We start from the raw sequence: 16,740 nt of genomic DNA on the forward strand, positions 1-16,740 counted from the left end.
TGCAAGACACTGTGGGACAGCTTGTGGTGGAGAAAGCCATGTCCTGTAAAAAGCAACATCTTTGTGCAAAATTTTATTAATTTTTCAATTCTTTAAAATAGTGACATTTCCAGAGTGTATCTTAGAAAAGATTAACATATGAAATACATTATTTTTTCAATATTGTTTGTGCAATTTTCTTCATTTTTCATCTTCTACATCAAGAAATATCTACAGTCTCCAATTTTTACTGACTCTGCGTATGCCCTGATGGAGTCTGAAAAAGCATGTAGGAAAAGCAAGCTCAGTGAGGCCAACCTTTGTCACTATATCCCCACCACTGAGGTCTCTCTTCTCAGCCCCCTGGGCTTTTTCAGATCCAGTCTTTCTGTCTGTAGCTGAAGGTTGCAACTTATTTATACCAGTTACCACCTGCTCTATTTGGAGAACTGCTTGCATACACACTCACAGGAAGTTGTTTCTTAATTGTCAAAAAATAATAATAAAGGAAACCAAAGTTCAACAAACAAACAAAAAAAAAAAGTCTTGCACCTGCCCTCTCCACAGTGGGTGACTGTATGGGGTGTATGTGACAAGGGGTTGGTAGCTGGAGGGGCTGCAAGGGTGGCTCTGTGGGACGAGGCCAGGGGTTGCCCTGTGCCAGACAGATCTGTTTCCAGCTCCACAATGGTCTCAAGGCAGGACACAGATCAGCCCATCAGCAAAACTGGTCGTGTCTCTGTGAAAACATATTCAAGAAAGGGAAGAAAACATCAGACAGGAGGGAACAAACACATTGATAAACAAGAGAAGGAACACTAATGTTGGAGAAAGAGGAGGATGCGCTCCATGGTGGAGCAGATCTTCCCTGCAGCCCATGGAGGACCAGTGGCAGAGCAGAGAAAAACTGTGGGAGAGAAGGAGTAGCAGAGAAAAACAGTTATGTACTGGTTGTGACCCCCAATCCCAAACACCCCTGCACTGCTCGGGATGGGGGAGAGGAGCCTGGAGTGAAGGAGTGAAGCTGAGCCTGGGAGAGGGGAGAGGAAAGGTGTTGTTTTAATGTTTGTCTTTTTCCCCCAATTAACTGAATTAATAATTAAATCTCTCTTTTAACCAGTAATAAATGGAGGCAGGAATGAGAGGTAGCAAACCCAATGTAAAGGTGGTTCTGATGCTCAGTCTGCCTTTATGTGTTGAAGCCAAAGGGCCAAAGCCTGACCCGCAGCCCCTGGGAAGGGAGATCCTGTCCCTCCCACATTGCCCAGGGCTCTTCCTGGGGCAGTGTCATGTGGCAATGTGTGGTGCCAAGGGCAGGACTAGGGTATGGCACTGATGGGTCTGTCCTGGGTGGGGCAAGGAGGCCATGAGCTCCTGGTGCCTTAAGGTTTAAGTTTGTACTGGTAGGCCTTAGCTGCAGAGGCAACACCCCTAGGCAAGGGGGAAAAGTCCTTGGCCCTGTTGGGGGCTCTCAGCTATGCCAGAGCCTTCAGCTGTCTCTACCACAGGCTGTGCTCAGCATCCCACACCTGCAGCTCTTTCCCTGCAGGCTCTCAACATCATCCTTTCTTCCCCACCTTGCTCTCACCCCAGCATTTCACTGCTCTTCCTGATACAGAATAGTAAAGAATAAATAGACTTTTTCAGCTGGAGCGGACCTACAACAATCATCTAGTCCAACCACCTGACTAATTCAGGGCTGACCAATTTAAAGCTGTTATTAAGGGCATTGTCCAAATGCCTCCTAAACACTGACCATCTCAGAGTATTGATCACCTCTCTAGGAAGCCTGTTCCAGTGATTGTCCACCTTCTTGGTAAAAAAAATGTTTCCCCATGTCCAGTCTAATTCTCCCCTGCCGCAGCTTTGAACTGTTCCCACACGTCCTATCACTGGATCCCAGGGAGAAGAGAGCAGCACCTCCCACTCCATTTCCCCTCCTCAGGAAGCTGCAGAGAGCAATGGGGTCGGAGATCAGCATCTTCTTCTCAAAGCTAGACAAACCCAGAGTCCTCAGCTCTTCCCCATGTGACATTCCTTCCAGCCCTGTCACCAGCTTTGTTGCCCTCCTCTGGATGCATTCAAGGACCTTCATATCATTCTTCAGTTGTGGGGCCCAGCACTGCACACAGTACTCAAGGTGAGGCCGCACTAACACTGAAGGTCTATTCACCCACCCTGACTCTTCCTTGAAAAACAAAACTATGGGATGGTGCAGACTCCCTCTCCATGTCTTGTTGCCTCACAACACTGCCCTTGGGATGACAATTCTTTAACTTCATTCCCATTCTCAACCTCCCAAGATTCTCTTAGTTCCATTATGACTTTCTCATGTTTTTTTCCACCACAAAGAAAAGACCCATCGCCTCTGAAACCACCCTTCAAGCACTCTCAGGCTAATCTTTACTGCCTGGAACCTCCCTGCCATTGGCCCAAAGATGCCCATGTCCCTCCGCCTCTACTCAGAGGTCATGCACTTGAGGCCCTGAACCCCATCTTTGCAGACCTCCCCTCAGCACTCTCCACCTCCTCCCCACTCCTACAAAATAGGAGCTGCACAGAGGGACACATCTGTGTGTGTGTAGCCACACCAGTGCTGAGTTGAAGGGGAAGCTAACTCAGGTTTTCTGGGTTGCCACATTCTTCCTAATGCAACCTCCTAGGCAGCTGGCCTTGTTCCTGGGGAGCATGCACCACCGGCTCGTGTGCCGTCCCTCCTAGTGCCCAGGCCCTTCCCTTAGGGTCACTGCTCAGCTGGGCAAGTCCCAGCTGGTTCTGATGCATGGGGTTATTCTTCCTCCCAGTGCAGGACTGGCCACATCTCCCTGGAAACATCAAGAGGTTTCTGTTGGCCAAATCGTCGAGTTTCTCAAGGTCCGCCTGGACGAGAAGCTCCATTTGGTCAGCTGTTAATACCTGTGTGCTGATGACTCACCCTGACTGAGGTGTGTCTCACACAATAACAGCAGAAGTCACAGCATACTACATGAAATAAGAGGTACTAGTTCAATTTCTGGTCCAGAGAAGAATTACTGTGACAAACATTTCTAAAAGATCAAAGGAGGGTACAAAGCAAGCAAACCAAGAGCCAATAGAGTAAGGGCACATAAATGCTGATGTGCTTGGCTGTGTTAGTGGCCTATATGCATATGTATATAGAATTTTAGGCAATATAGATCCCTTCAGGAGTTGGTCTTAGACCCTCCATTTACCCAGGATCTGGCCATCTCCTGACTCAGACACTAAAGGAAGCATACAGAAGGTGGAAGGAAGGTGGATAACCTGGGAGAAATAACCAAACACTGTCCAAGCATGCAGGGATGATTTTAGGAAAGCTAAAGCCCAAATGGAAATGAATACAGATGGGGATGTCAAAGACAACAAGAAGGGCTTCATGAAATACTCGTGTGACAGAAGGAAGATGATGGAAAATGCCGGCCAGCCCATGGCTTAATAAGACAGGGAACCTGCTTACACACACATGGAAAAGGCTGAGGTACTGAATGTCTCCTTTGCCTCAGTCTTTACTAACAAGATGCACCTTCAGGAATCCCAGGTCCCAGAGAACAGGGGGAAAGAATGGAGCAAGGAAGATGTACCCTTGATGGAAGAGTATCAGGTCAGGGAACACTGACCTGATGGTGAGGTGGCCACACTTGCCATGGACCGGTGCTACAGAAGTTCTTGGGCCCTAATGGGATTGACCAATGAGTGCTGAGGGAGCTGGCAGATGTCATTTCAAGACCACCCTTGATAATCTCTGAACAATTTTGTGACTGGGAGAAGAGCTTGAAGACTGGAAGAAAGGAAATGTCACTGCTGTCTTCAGGAAGGGCAAGAAGGAGGAACCAGGGAACAAAAGGTCAGTCAGCCTCATCTTGATTGCTCAGAAGTGATGGAGCAGGGAAATCTGGAAACCATTTGCAGCCAATTTAATTACAAGAAGATAATCATGAGTACTCAGCATGACTACATGTTGGGCAACTTGATAAACTTCTCCAATGAAGTGGCTGGCCTGGTAGATGAAGGGAGAGAAGTAGATATTGTCTGCCTGGACTTCAGGAAGGCTTTCAACACTCACTGCCACAGGAACCTCACAGAGAAGCTGTTGATGTATGGGCAGGATGAGCAGACTGGGTGGTGGGTGGAAAAGGGGCTGAATGGCAGGACCCAGAGGGTGGTGATCAGCAGGGCAAAGTCGAGCTGGAGGCCAGCAGAGAGCGGTGTGCCCCAGGAATCCATACTGGGTGCAGTCCTGTTTAACATTTTCCTTAATGAGGCGGAACATGGAGCAGAGAAGAAGTGAATACGCCAGAGCATTGTGCTGCCATCCAGAGGGACCTCAACAGGCTGGAGAAATGGGACAAGAGGAACCTCATGAAGTTCAGTAAGGGGAACCTCAAAATCCTGCCCCTGGGGAAGAACAGCCCCATGCACCAGTATATGCTGGGGGCAGCCAACTGGAAAGCAGCTTGATTGGAAAGGCCCTAGGGGTCCTGGTGGACACCAGGTTGAACCTAAGCCAGTAATGTGCCCTTGGGGAAAAGAGGGCAAATGGCATCCTTGGCTGCACTGGACTAGGTATTGCCAGCAGGCACAGAGAGGTGAGTGGTCCTATTACGCAACACTGGTGAGACCACCCCTGGAGTCTGGAGTCCAGTGCTGGGCTTCCCAGTACAAGAGAGACACGGACATACACAAGGGTGATGAAGGGACTGGAGCACCTCACATGTAAGGAAAGGCTGAGAGAGCTGGGACTGTTTAGGCCAGAGAAGAGAAGGCTCAGGCGGGACTTTCTTATAGTCTAGAAACCCCTGAGGGGAGGGTGCACAGAGGTGGAGCCAGGTTCTTTTCAGTGGTGTTCAGTGACAGGACCAGAGGCAGTGGGCACACGAGGGAACACAGTGGATTCTCTGGGAACATCAGGAAATGCTTTTTCACTGTGGCCAAGCACTGGCACAGGTTACCCAGGGAAGTTCTGGGCTCTGCATCCTTGGAGCTATTCAAAAGCTCTCTGGACATGGTTCTGGGTAACCAGCTCCGGTGGCCCTGCTTGAGGTTGGGCCAGATGATCTCAAGTGGTCCCATTCCAACCTCAATCAGTCTGTGATTCTGTGATTCTTTACATCCTCCCTTCAAATATTTCTGCACAGTGATGAGATCCCCCTTGAGCCTTCTTGTCTCCAGGCTAAACAGTCCCAGCTCTCTCAGGGAACTCTGGAGAGATGCTCAAATCACTTAATAATCTCCACCAGCCCTAAGATGAGCTTCCTGCAGGAAGTCCATGTCTTTCCCATACTGGGGAGCCCTGCACTGGCCCCAACACTCCAGGAATGGTCTCACCAGTGCTGAGTAGAGGGGCAGGATAACTGCCCCCACTCCCAGCAGCACTCTTCCTAATGCAACACAGGAGGCTGGTGGCCACCTTTGCCACAAGCATGCACTGCTGGCTCGTGTTCAGCTTGTTGTCCTCCTGGGCCACAAGGTCCTTCCTCACAAAGTTGCTTTCCAGTCACTCAGAAACCAGCACGTACGGGTTCATGGGTTTATTCATCCCCAGGGGAAGGACTTTGCATTTCTCTTGGTCAACATCTGTGAGGTTCCTCTCATCCCAGTTCACCAGCCTGTCCAGGTCCCTTTCAATGGCAGTGACACTCCCTGGTGCATTCACCACTCCTCCCTAATGTTCTAATCTTCAAGCTTCTGGAGGGTGCACTCAGTCCCATCATCTAGGTCACAGAATGAAGAAGTTAAACACTCTTGGACGCACTATTGATAACTGGGGCACACCACTAGCAACTGGCCTCTAGATGGACTTTGTGCCCATGACCACCGTCCTCTGAGTTTGGCCACTCAGCCAGTTCTAAATGCATGTCATTTTCCACTTATCTAGACCAAACTTGTCAAACTTGTCTAGGAAGATGCTATGGCAGAAGCATTAACTGGCTCCCAGATCCTCCTTCTTGTCTTTCTTGGATATGGAACCGACATTTCTTTCTTCCAGACCTCAGGAATATCTCCTGATCCCCAAGAGCTTTAAATAATAAATAGTGGCATTGCAATGAATTCAGCTAGGTCCCTCAGCCCACATGGGTGAATTGTGTCAGGCCCCAAGGACTGATTTATGTCCTGTTTGTCTAAACATTCTCTAATTTAACACACCTCCTCCAAGGGTAAGTCTTCCTTACTGCAGAATTCTCCCCTGGTCGCAGGTCCTGGGGTTCCTGAAGGCTGCTCTTATCACCAAGTCCCTCAGACTTTTCCTTGTCCTGTGTCACCAAGACTCCTGCCCCACTCAGCAGAGTCCCAGATTTTCCCAAGCCTCCCTTCAGCTGTTGATGTACTTCTACAAACTTTTCTTGCTGCCCTTCACATCCCTTCCCTGATTCAACCCCAGATGAGCTCTGGATTTCCTAGTCCAATATCTCAATATTTGTTACCCTTGAGAAATTTTCTTCACCGTTTGTGCCCTGCTGTGTTTCCCCTCTGAAAGACATCAGTGGGTTTCAAGTCCCCATGAAGAGCCAGACCTGTGAACATCTGAAGATGCCTCATCTGCTTCTTCCCAAATCCTCCTGATTGCCCGTAGCAGATACTCACAGAGTCACAGAATCACAGAATCAACTAGGTTGGAAAGGACCTTGAAGATCATCTAGTCCAACCGTTAACCTAACACTGACAGTTCCCATCTACACCATATCCCTAAGTGCTATGTCGACCTGACTCTTAAACACCTCCAGGGATGGGGACTCTACCACCTCCCTGGGCAATCCATTCCACTGCCTAATAACCCGTTCTGTAAAGAAATACTTCCTAATATCCAGTCTAAACCTTCCCTGGTGCAACTTGAGGCCATTCCCTCTTGTCCTATTGCTTGTTACTTGGTTAAAGAGGCTCATCCCCAGCTCTCTGCAACCTCCTTTCTGGTAGTTGTAGAGGGCCATGAGGTCTCCCCTCAGCCTCCTCTTCTCCAGACTAAACAACCCCAGTTCCCTCAGCTGTTCCTCGTACGACATGTGCTCCAGACCCTTCACCAGCTTCGTTGCCCTTCTCTGGACACGCTCGAGTCATTCAATGTCCTTTTTGTAGTGAGGGGCCCAAAACTGAACACAGTCATCGAGGTGCGGCCTTACCAGTGCCGAGTACAGGGGCAAGATCACTTCCCTGTCCCTGCTGGCCACGCTATTTCTGATGCAGGCCAGGATGCCATTGGCCTTCTTGGCCACCTGGGCACACTGCTGGCTCATGTTCAGCCAGCTGTCAATCAACACCCCCAGGTCCCTCTCTGACTGGCAACTCTCCAGCCACTCCTCCCCAAGCCTGTAGCACTGCTGGGGGTTGTTGTGGCCCAAGTGCAGCACCTGGCATTTGGCCTTATTGAAGCTCATCCAGTTGCCCTCAGCCTATCGCCTCAGCCTGGCCAGGTCTCTCTGCAGAGCCTCCCTACCCTCGAGCAGATCAACACTCCCACCCAGCTTGGTGTTGTCTGCAAACTTACTGAGGGTACATTCGATCCCTTCATCTATATCATCAATAAAGATGTTAAACAGGAGTGGCCCCAAAACCAAGCCCTGGGGGACACCACTCGTGACCGGCCTCCAACTGGATTTAACTCCATTCCCCACAACTCTTTGGGCCCGGCCATCCAGCCAGTTTTTTACCCTGCAAAGCGTGCGATCATCTAAGCCTCAAGCAGCCAGTTTCACCAGGAGAATGCTGTGGGAAACGGTGTCAAAGGCCTTGCTAAAGTCAAGGTAAACTACATCCACAGCCTTTCCCTCATCCAATAAGCAGGTCACTGTCATAGAAAGAGATCAGGTTTGCAAGCATGCACTACAGTGTAGCCCATGTGGCTCTGCCCACTAATCCATTGCTTCTCAGCTGACGCATCACCTCTTCCCAGTCAGAGCTCCATGCATTCCCACTGCTCTCTCATGGGCAGGGCAGCTCCCCTCCCCCGCCTTTTCAGCCTGTCCTTCTAAAACGCCAGCACCCATCCATCGCAGCACTCCAGTGGTGTCAGCAATGCCCCACATCTTTGTTATCCAAATGAGACTAGAGCTCTGTAACTGCACATGGACATCTAATTCCTCTTGTTTGCTCTTCACACTGTGAGAATTATTGTGCCAGCTTTCAAAAGAGGTGTCCAGTCATGCTGATCTCGCAGAAAGGACAGGAGAACATTTCCATCCTGCTGTCCTGTGGGCATCTCCTTCTTTATGTGCACATGTTTGAGGTGTTTCCTCCTAACCTCTCTTTTTTTTATTACCATGTCCATTCTGATCTCATCATACAAGACCCTTTCCTTGGAAGTCTGTCCACCGTCTCCTCACATGATTATTGGCTATTGTCTCCTTTCATCCACCCTTTCAGTTTAATGTCTTCTTTCCAGGTTGCCCAGCCTGTTAGCAAAGTAGTTTTGTCCAACTTCATCAGGTGAATCCCATCTCTTCCTCAGTTAGGGTCTCAAGGTCATAGAAACCCATTACTAACACCAGTGGCACAACGAATTGTCTACCTGCAGGGTCTCTTCCCTTCTCAAAACTTTTTCCCTCCCCATCAGGACTGAGAAGAAGATCGCCTGTGCCCAAATGCCTTTGAACATTGTGTCCAGAGTCATGTTGTCATGCCTGACACTTTCCAGGTGTCCTGGGGCAGTCTCAGTGGTGCTCGTGTGGAAGAGCAGCTGGGGTAACATTCCAAGGGTTGGACAAGTTTCAGCAGCCTCTCAGCAATGCACCCTTGGATGAAGGAGAGCTGACAGGGCTCCTTGGAACCTGCTGGAGCCACAAAGGCAGCGATGATGGAGAGACATCAGTAAAGGAGGGGACATGCTGGGGGGAGAGAGAGGTGGGGTGGTTGAGTCAGTGTCTATAGCCTGTTGAGGAACAGACAGAGATGCAAGACACTGTAGGACAGCTTGTGGTGGAGACAGCTATGTGCCCTAAAAAGCAACATCTCTGTGCATAATTTTTATTAATTCTTGAATTATTGCAAATAGAGATATTTCCAGAATGTAGTCTAAAAACAGAAACTTTGCGTATTAAATAATTTCTATTTTTTTTTTTTTTTTTACTATTTTCCTCAGTTTTCACATTGCAGATAAAGAAATACCTGCATTCTCCAATGTATACTGACTCTGTGTACTCTGTGTACAGATGGAGTCTGATAAAGCATGCAGGAAAAGCAAGCTCAGTGAGGTCACACATTGTATGGTCAACTTTTGTCACTGTGTCCCCACCACTGCGGTCTCTCTTCTCAGCCCCTGGGCTTTTTCAGATCCAGTCTTTCTGTCTGTAACTGAAGGTTGCAGCTCATTTGCACCAATTCCCACCTGCTCTATTTGGAGAAGTGGCTGTACACACACTCACAGGAAGTTGTTTCTTAATTGCCAACAAAGTATAACAAAGGAAACCTTAGTTCAACAGGAAAAAAACAAAACAAAACAAAAGTCTTTTCACCTGCCTGTTCCATAACAGGTGACTGTATGGGGTGTATGTGACAAGGGGTTGGTAGCTGGAGGGGCTGCAAGGGCGGCTCTGTGGGACGAGGCCAGGGGTTGCCCTGTGCCAGACAGATCTGTTTCCAGCTCCACAATGGTCTCAAGGTAGGACACAGATCAGCCCATCAGCAAAACTGGTCGTGCCTCTGTGAAACATTCAAGAAAGGGCAGAAAACACCAGATCAGTAGAGCTGGTGGGAAAAAACACATTGAGAAACTATGGAGGGAACAGCAAGGTTAGAGAAAGAGGAGGAGGCACTCCATGGTGGAGCAGATCTTCCCTGCAGCCCATGGAGGATTAATGCCAGAGCAGAGAAAAACTATGGGAAAGAAGGAGTAGCAGAGAAAAACTGTTATGTACTGGCTGTGACCCCCAATCCCAAATGCCCCTGCACTGCTCGGGATGGGGGAGAGGAGCCTGGAGTGAAGGAGTAAAGCTGAGTGAAAAAGGAAATGTGTTTTAAAGTTTTTCCTTTTTCCCTTATGACCTGAATTCATAACTATATCTCTGTTTTACTTAAAAATAAATTGAGTTAATTTCCCCTAAGTCAAGTTTTGCCTGCAATGCAAACTGGGAATTGATCTCCCTGTCCTTGTCCCCACCCAGCAGCTTTCTCATCCCCATTCTTCCTATTTTCTCCCCCATCCCACTGGGGTGGGAGAGGCAGTGAGCCAGCAGCTGGGTGGCAGTTTGGTGATTAGCCACGGTTAACCCACCACAGCAATGAGATGCCTCGGCTGGTGGATGAGGGCAGAGCAGGGAAGGTGTTTCACCTCCGTACTAACAATTCTTTTCACGCTGCATCCCGTCACACCCTGATAGGCGTGAGTGAGGTGGACTGGAAACAGGGTGAATGGCCGGATCCAGAAGGCCCTGGCCAAGAGCACAAAGTCCCCTTGGGAGCAGGGCACCAGTGGTGAAGCCCAGGGGCCAATGCTGAGTCCAGTCCTGTTTAACAGGTGGGTTTACAGATGGGAATGGGAAGGGATGGGATGCAGATGGGAAGCTCGAGGGAGCTCGTGTCTTCAGGGTGTGAGTGTCTGTGAGTGAATATGGACAGAGTCTGGGGCAGGGGGTGCTTTGGGGGTTCTCGGGATCTCTGCTTGACAAGTGTTTTCCTTTGGTATAAAGTCATCTCCTCAGTGGAAAGTGCCTTTAAGTGGAGGTAAGCTGAACCTAATATACAGCAGAGGAGTGCATTTTATTTTATATAGAATCATGCCTTTCATTGATTTAGCTTTTCGGTAATTAAACATCATTCTGCATCTGCATCCGGCATGATTTTCAATTACAGCAGGTGGGAGCTGGTGTCAATGGCCTGAAAGATGCAGCTACAGCCTGTTGTGGAGAAACTCAGATCTGAACAAAGGTGCTGGAAGTCGCAGGAGGCTGATAAGAGAAATGTGGAGTTGGAGGTAGGACAAAGATTGCCCAGAGAGTGTCTGACATAGAGGGTCTTGGCTTCCCTACATGTTCAGCCTCTATCAGCAGATGCTCAGGATCAATATCAATTGGAGTTTGCTGATGTCAATGTGTGAGCAGAAACACAAGGAGTAGTGGAAAAAGAAGAAATTGTTTCTCATTGACATTTAGTGCTGAAAGCTTTTCACGTTCACTGCACGCCTGAAAACTCTCAAATTAACATTTCAGAAGTGAGGAATGAAGTGATGCCCAGAGACTTGGCTTGTCAGGGGGATTTGCGTGTTAATGAGCCCTCTGGTGCCAAGTTCCTGAACTGCAGGTCCAGAAAAGGGATTGAAGTGGCCTCTAGAGAAGGGAAAGTCAGCAGCAAACCTCCAAGTTTCTGAGGGTGTCAGTGATCCCCAGCGAGGGCCATGACTGAAGAGGCCATGGAGGGAATGAGGAGACAAGGTTCCTGTCCCTGGGGGCTGGGGAAGCAGGAAGTCAGAGGCACTGCTTACAGGTTGAAAATCAAATGTTCAGGGGACTGTGAAAGGCCTTGATGTGTTTCATCAACAGGATGGTCAAGCCCTGACGCCCATCCCCTGGGAACGGGGATCCTTTCCCTCCTGGGATGCTCAGGGCTCTTCCTGGGGGCAGTGAGATGCAGGGGGTTGTGATGCTGATGTAGGACAGCAGTAGGTCTCCCCCGAGGCTCTGTGGAGGGTGGGGGAGGAGGCAACAAAGCACTGTGGCTGTAGGAACTGGTGTCCTCTCAGAGACCTCAGTGGAAGCGACAGCAGCCATAGTCGAAAGGACAAGGATTTCAGTTCTGCTGGGGGGTCCCAGCCTCAACCAAGGGTCCATCCCCACCACAGGCTGTCCCACACTTTCCTATGCCTGTGTTTGTTTCTCTGCAGATTTTAACCACCACCCCTGCTTCCGCACCTCACTCTGACCTCATGCTCTGTCCTCTGGCCTCTCAAACTCTACTGATGACTCTCTGTCCTCACTATCGCCTCAAACACAAAACTCACTTTCTGAGGTTTGCCAAAGGCTGTGAGATCCCCATAAGCTGTGCAGTCTCTTACAAACCCTGCCAATTCTCGTCTATCTCCAGAGATGTCCCTTCCCCCAGTCTCACTTGGATCCTCTATTTAGCCCCATGTCCCAGCACTGAACTGCACATCCTCCTTCTTCTATTGCCTTAAAATCAGAACTCAACCTGTTTCACCTCAATATGATGCACTCCCCCACCTCTACTTCCCATCTTTTTCCTGCCTTTTACACACATGCTCACAGACACACACTACCCTACACTCCCATGTGTACCACAAACGCTTCTGCTTCACCCGCAGCGATGAGACCTCAGTACAGGAGGTCTGTACATCCTCCAGGCTCATGGATATTTCCTGTGATCCATCCAAGTATGGGAGTTAAGGAAGAAATGAGAGGCGTCTCAGCGTCCACATCAGCCCCAGGGCTGAGGGCCAGCCATGGCATGAGGAGACAGAGGCCAGTATCTCCCTGTGTCCCCTGCTTCTGTCTCCAAGGCATCCTTATTGTCCACTGCCAGCAAGCCCCTCTGTGCCAGACCCATTTCCAGGAACAGACTCCTGTCCCAGAGATTCCTCAGGCTTCTCCAGCTGCCCCAGCAACAGAGAAACTTGCCACAAGCTGCTACATTCTGAAATAAGTATGTCTTGGACATTTATTATCCGCTGGAAGCACAGTGCTCATCCTTTGCTTTTCTCCAAGGCTGTCCCTACCCCCAGAGAGCCTTTCAGCAGTAAAATGTTTCCATGCTGAGCTGTCCTACTGCTCCTAGCCTGTCCGTTTGCTCTCCAGAGGGCCATGAGCTGGTGGTGCTGCTCTGCAGAGCGAGAGGGCTGTGGTGACTGCAAGCCATGGGGTGACAGTCCCAGGCAGATCCCTGTGATCATTCACCATCTCCAGGGGAACTGGACACCTATGAGTGAAGGCTCAGCCCAGGCTCATTCCCTAACACATCGCCCCATGCCCTTCTCCCATGGAGAACCTGAGCAGAGCAGCACAGACTTATGGGGGCAATTTCTTCAGCCTGACCTCAGCTTTGGAAGAAGAGCCCAACCTCCAGACATTGAGGAAATCCCCTTTTATTACAGAGATGCCACATGGGAGGCCAGATGTGCCATCGTGCCAGACACACAAGAACAGACCTCTGGGTCAGACAGGCTGGTTCATGCCTCTGGGGAAGTGGAGTGGATGCAGATGTGGACAAACATGGTTATCAGAGATAAAATGCCCAAAGGGCAGAAGATTCCTGAGATGAATGTGAAATCACTTCTGAAGAGACACGGGCAGGTTAATGGTGCTGAGAAACAGTGATTGAATCAGCTTCTTCAGTGTCTGTTTAAACTCCTGGTTCCTCATGCTGTAGATGAGGGGGTTCACTGCTGGAGGCACCACCGAGTACAGAAATGACACCACCAGGTCCAGGGTTGGGGACAAGATGGAGGGGGGCTTCAGGTTGGCAAACAGGCCAGTGGTGACAAACAGGGAGACCACAGCCAGGTGAGGGAGGCACATGGAAAAAGCTTTGTGCCGTCCCTGTTCAGAGGGGATCCTCAGAACAGCCCTGAAGATCTGCACATAGGACACCACAATGAAAACAAAACATCCAAAAACTAAACAGGCACTAACCATGATAAGCCCAACTTCCCTGAGGTAGGAGTGTGAGCAGGAGAGCTTGAGGATGTGGGGGATTTCACAGAAGAAATGGTCCACAGCATTGCCTTGGCAGAGTGGAAGTGAAAATGTGTTCACAGTGTGCAGGAGAGAATTGAGGAACCCAGTGCCCCAGGCAGCTGCTGCCATGTGGACACAAGCTCTGCTGCCCAGGAGGGTCCCGTAGTGCAGGGGTTTGCAGATGGCAACGTAACGGTCGTAGGACATGATGGTGAGGAGAGAAAACTCTGCTGAGATCAAGAAGAGAAAGAAAAAGACTTGGGCAGCACATCCCAAGTAGGAGATGTCCCTGTTGTCCCAGAGGGAATTGTCCATGGCTTTGGGGAGAGTGGTGGAGATGGAGCCCAGGTCAAGGAGGGAGAGGTTGAGGAGGAAGAAATACATGGGGGTGTGCAGGTGGTGGTCACAGGCGATGGCGGTGATGATGAGGCCGTTGCCCAGGAGGGCAGCCAGGTAGATGCCCAGGAAGAGCCAGAAGTGCAAGAGCTGCAGCTCCCGTGTGTCTGCGAATGCCAGGAGGAGGAACTCAGTGATGGAGCTGCCGTTTGACATCTGCTGCCTCTGTAAATTAGGGACTGCCCCAGGAGGAAAAGTTAGTGAATGGTTACGAGTGACTTATTTGCGCACAATTTGCCCATTTCTGACAGTACCCCCACCCCTCCCAGCCTCTGTTCTTCCAGAAAGACCTTCCTGCAGCTCCCGGGCTGGAGCTCTGGTGTTTGCTGGCTGAGGGGGCAGTGGGGAGCAAGGGATTCTGCTGTGGGCTATGCAGGAGTCAGTCCTGCTGTGCCCCAACAGGCAGAGAGGAACCCGCAGTCATCGCTGGTTAACTCCAGTCCGGACATCCAAGAGATTTCAGCCTTGTCCCTCCCAGGGCCCCCAGCTGCAGAGCAGAGCTGTGGGGCTTTGCTCTTCTGGCTTTGGCTCCTGTTGCCCTGTCCTACCTGAGGAGTGCGTTCTGAAGGCAGACAGCCTGGACATTGTTGCTGCGTTACAAGTGCTCCATGGAGAGTGCGGGGGTGCAAACGGGCAGAGCCTTAGTGCAGAGTGAGGAGAGCCAGGCTGTCCATCAGACTTGCTCTCAGCTGCCCTGAGCTTGCAGCTCTGGAATATGGAGGAGGCTCACACCCAGCTGTTCCCTTGACAGGAAATTGGATGCTGCTGAGAGCAGAGGAATACAGTTGAAAACTCCCCTCCCCAGTAAAGATATCCGAGATTTTTGATTCCTTGCAGAGGGGGTGTCTTGCGAAAAGACCCAGCTTTATCCCCATCCCATGGTCAGCATTGCCCAGAGACCCAGAGGCTCGAAGGGGGCTTGGGCACCTTGCTGCCATGGACACATCTGCATGGCAGGACCTGCAGGGCCAGTTGCTGAGCTGCAGCTGAAAGCCCCATCCCCAGAGAGCCTGAAAACAGGAGCAGCAGCAGCAGCAGGGGCAGGTGGAGAACCAAGGAGCAATGCCCCAATGCTTCTGCCAAGGGAGGCCAGGCCAGGGAGGGACAGATGGGCACTGGGGAGAGTCTCCTCTGCTGCAGCTCTGGCTGCCAAGGAGGCAGCTCCTGCCCTGGACCGAGGGGCCTGGAGGGCAGAGGCTCTGCTGGGTGCGGGAGGAGAACAGGGGGGATTATTATGTAAACAGCACTTTCACTGAAGGTCTAATAGGGAGTTGCACAAATACCACCCGCAACCCTGAACCTTTGCTGTCAGCCTATTTCTTTCACTCCCTGTCAATGCCTCTGGTGCCTGGAGCTGTCTTTTCCCTTATCTCCTCCCTGTCAGTGCTCACAGCCCCCATCACACCCACTGTGTGCTCAGCTCTGCCCTGCAAACCCCTCCTGGCAGCAGGACCCTGCCCAGAGGCATCTCTGTGTATGCAAGGATTCAGGAGAGGCTCAGACATCTGCACACAAGAAATGGGGTCTTAGAGCCTGCTCCAGAAAGGAGAAATATATTCTCATCTCCCACTGCCCACCCAGTAAAAAAGAGTACACTTACTGTGTTGTGAAGATTTCTCCTCCAGTGAGCTCTCAGCATCCTCCCACTGCCGTCTGCCTTTCCCCTCTCTGTGCCCGGCTCCTCTGCCCTCGGTGCCTGCAGGCAGTGCCCTCAGCCCTGCTGCGCTTTGCAGAGGAGCTGCTCCTGGGCAGAGCTGTCTCTCTGCAACACTGACCACTTGCCCTCAGCTCCCTCCGTCCCAGGAGCTCAGCCCAGCTCCACAGCAGAAGACCAGCCCAAGGCATTTTAATGACCCCTCAGGTGGGTTTGGTGATGAGTCCATGAACCTCAGACACTGAGACGTTGCTGAAGAAACCTCTGAAAAAGTGAAAGTTATATTCAAACTGCAAAGTTTCTTGTGGCTTTAATGGGTCCCACTGAGGGACACTGTTGACAAAGCCTCCCCAGGCTCCACTTAGAGCAGAAATGTGCAGGCAGTGATGGCAGGTAGGGAAAAGCAAAGCAAAGGTGGCTCTGATGCTGAGGAAACCTGCATGTGTTTCATGAAGCCAAAGGGCCAAGCCCTGACCCAATTAACCAAGGGGCCAAGCTGTGACCCCCAGCCCCTGGGAAGGGAGATCCTGTCCCTCACCCATTGCTCAGGGCTCTTCCTGGGGCAGTGGGTGATGGAGATGTGCACCTGCCAGGCTCCTGAGTAGGGTACAAGGGGGCAATGAGGCCCCAGTGCTGCAGGGGACTGTGCCTCCTCACAGCATCAGTGGCAGAAACACCAGCCATGGCCAAAGTGAGAAAGAGGGCGACTTGGTTGGGTGCTTTCAGCTTTTCCACAACCCTCTGTCTTCTCCACCACAGGCTGTCCTATGGTTTTGCATCACCTGTGCCTCTTTCTCTGAAGGCTGTAATCACCCACCCAGCTGTCCCACCTTGCTCTCACCCGATCATTTTCCTTCCTCTATTGATACCTCACCATCCTCCCTGGCTCTTTCTTGAAATGTTGGTTTTGGTTTTTGAAATCTTCCAAAAGCCTTGCAGTGATCCAGACTCCTTCCAGGTGATCTGTTACACTGCAGCCCTGGCCTTGGAGTGAATAATTTTTCTCCCTGTGTACAGCCTGGACATCTCCAGCTGCACTTTCTGGTGTTATTTCATTCTCATGCTGTTTTCCACTATGAA

Source organism: Strix uralensis, chromosome 31, assembly GCF_047716275.1.
Source record: "Strix uralensis isolate ZFMK-TIS-50842 chromosome 31, bStrUra1, whole genome shotgun sequence".
Lineage (NCBI taxonomy): Eukaryota > Metazoa > Chordata > Aves > Strigiformes > Strigidae > Strix > Strix uralensis.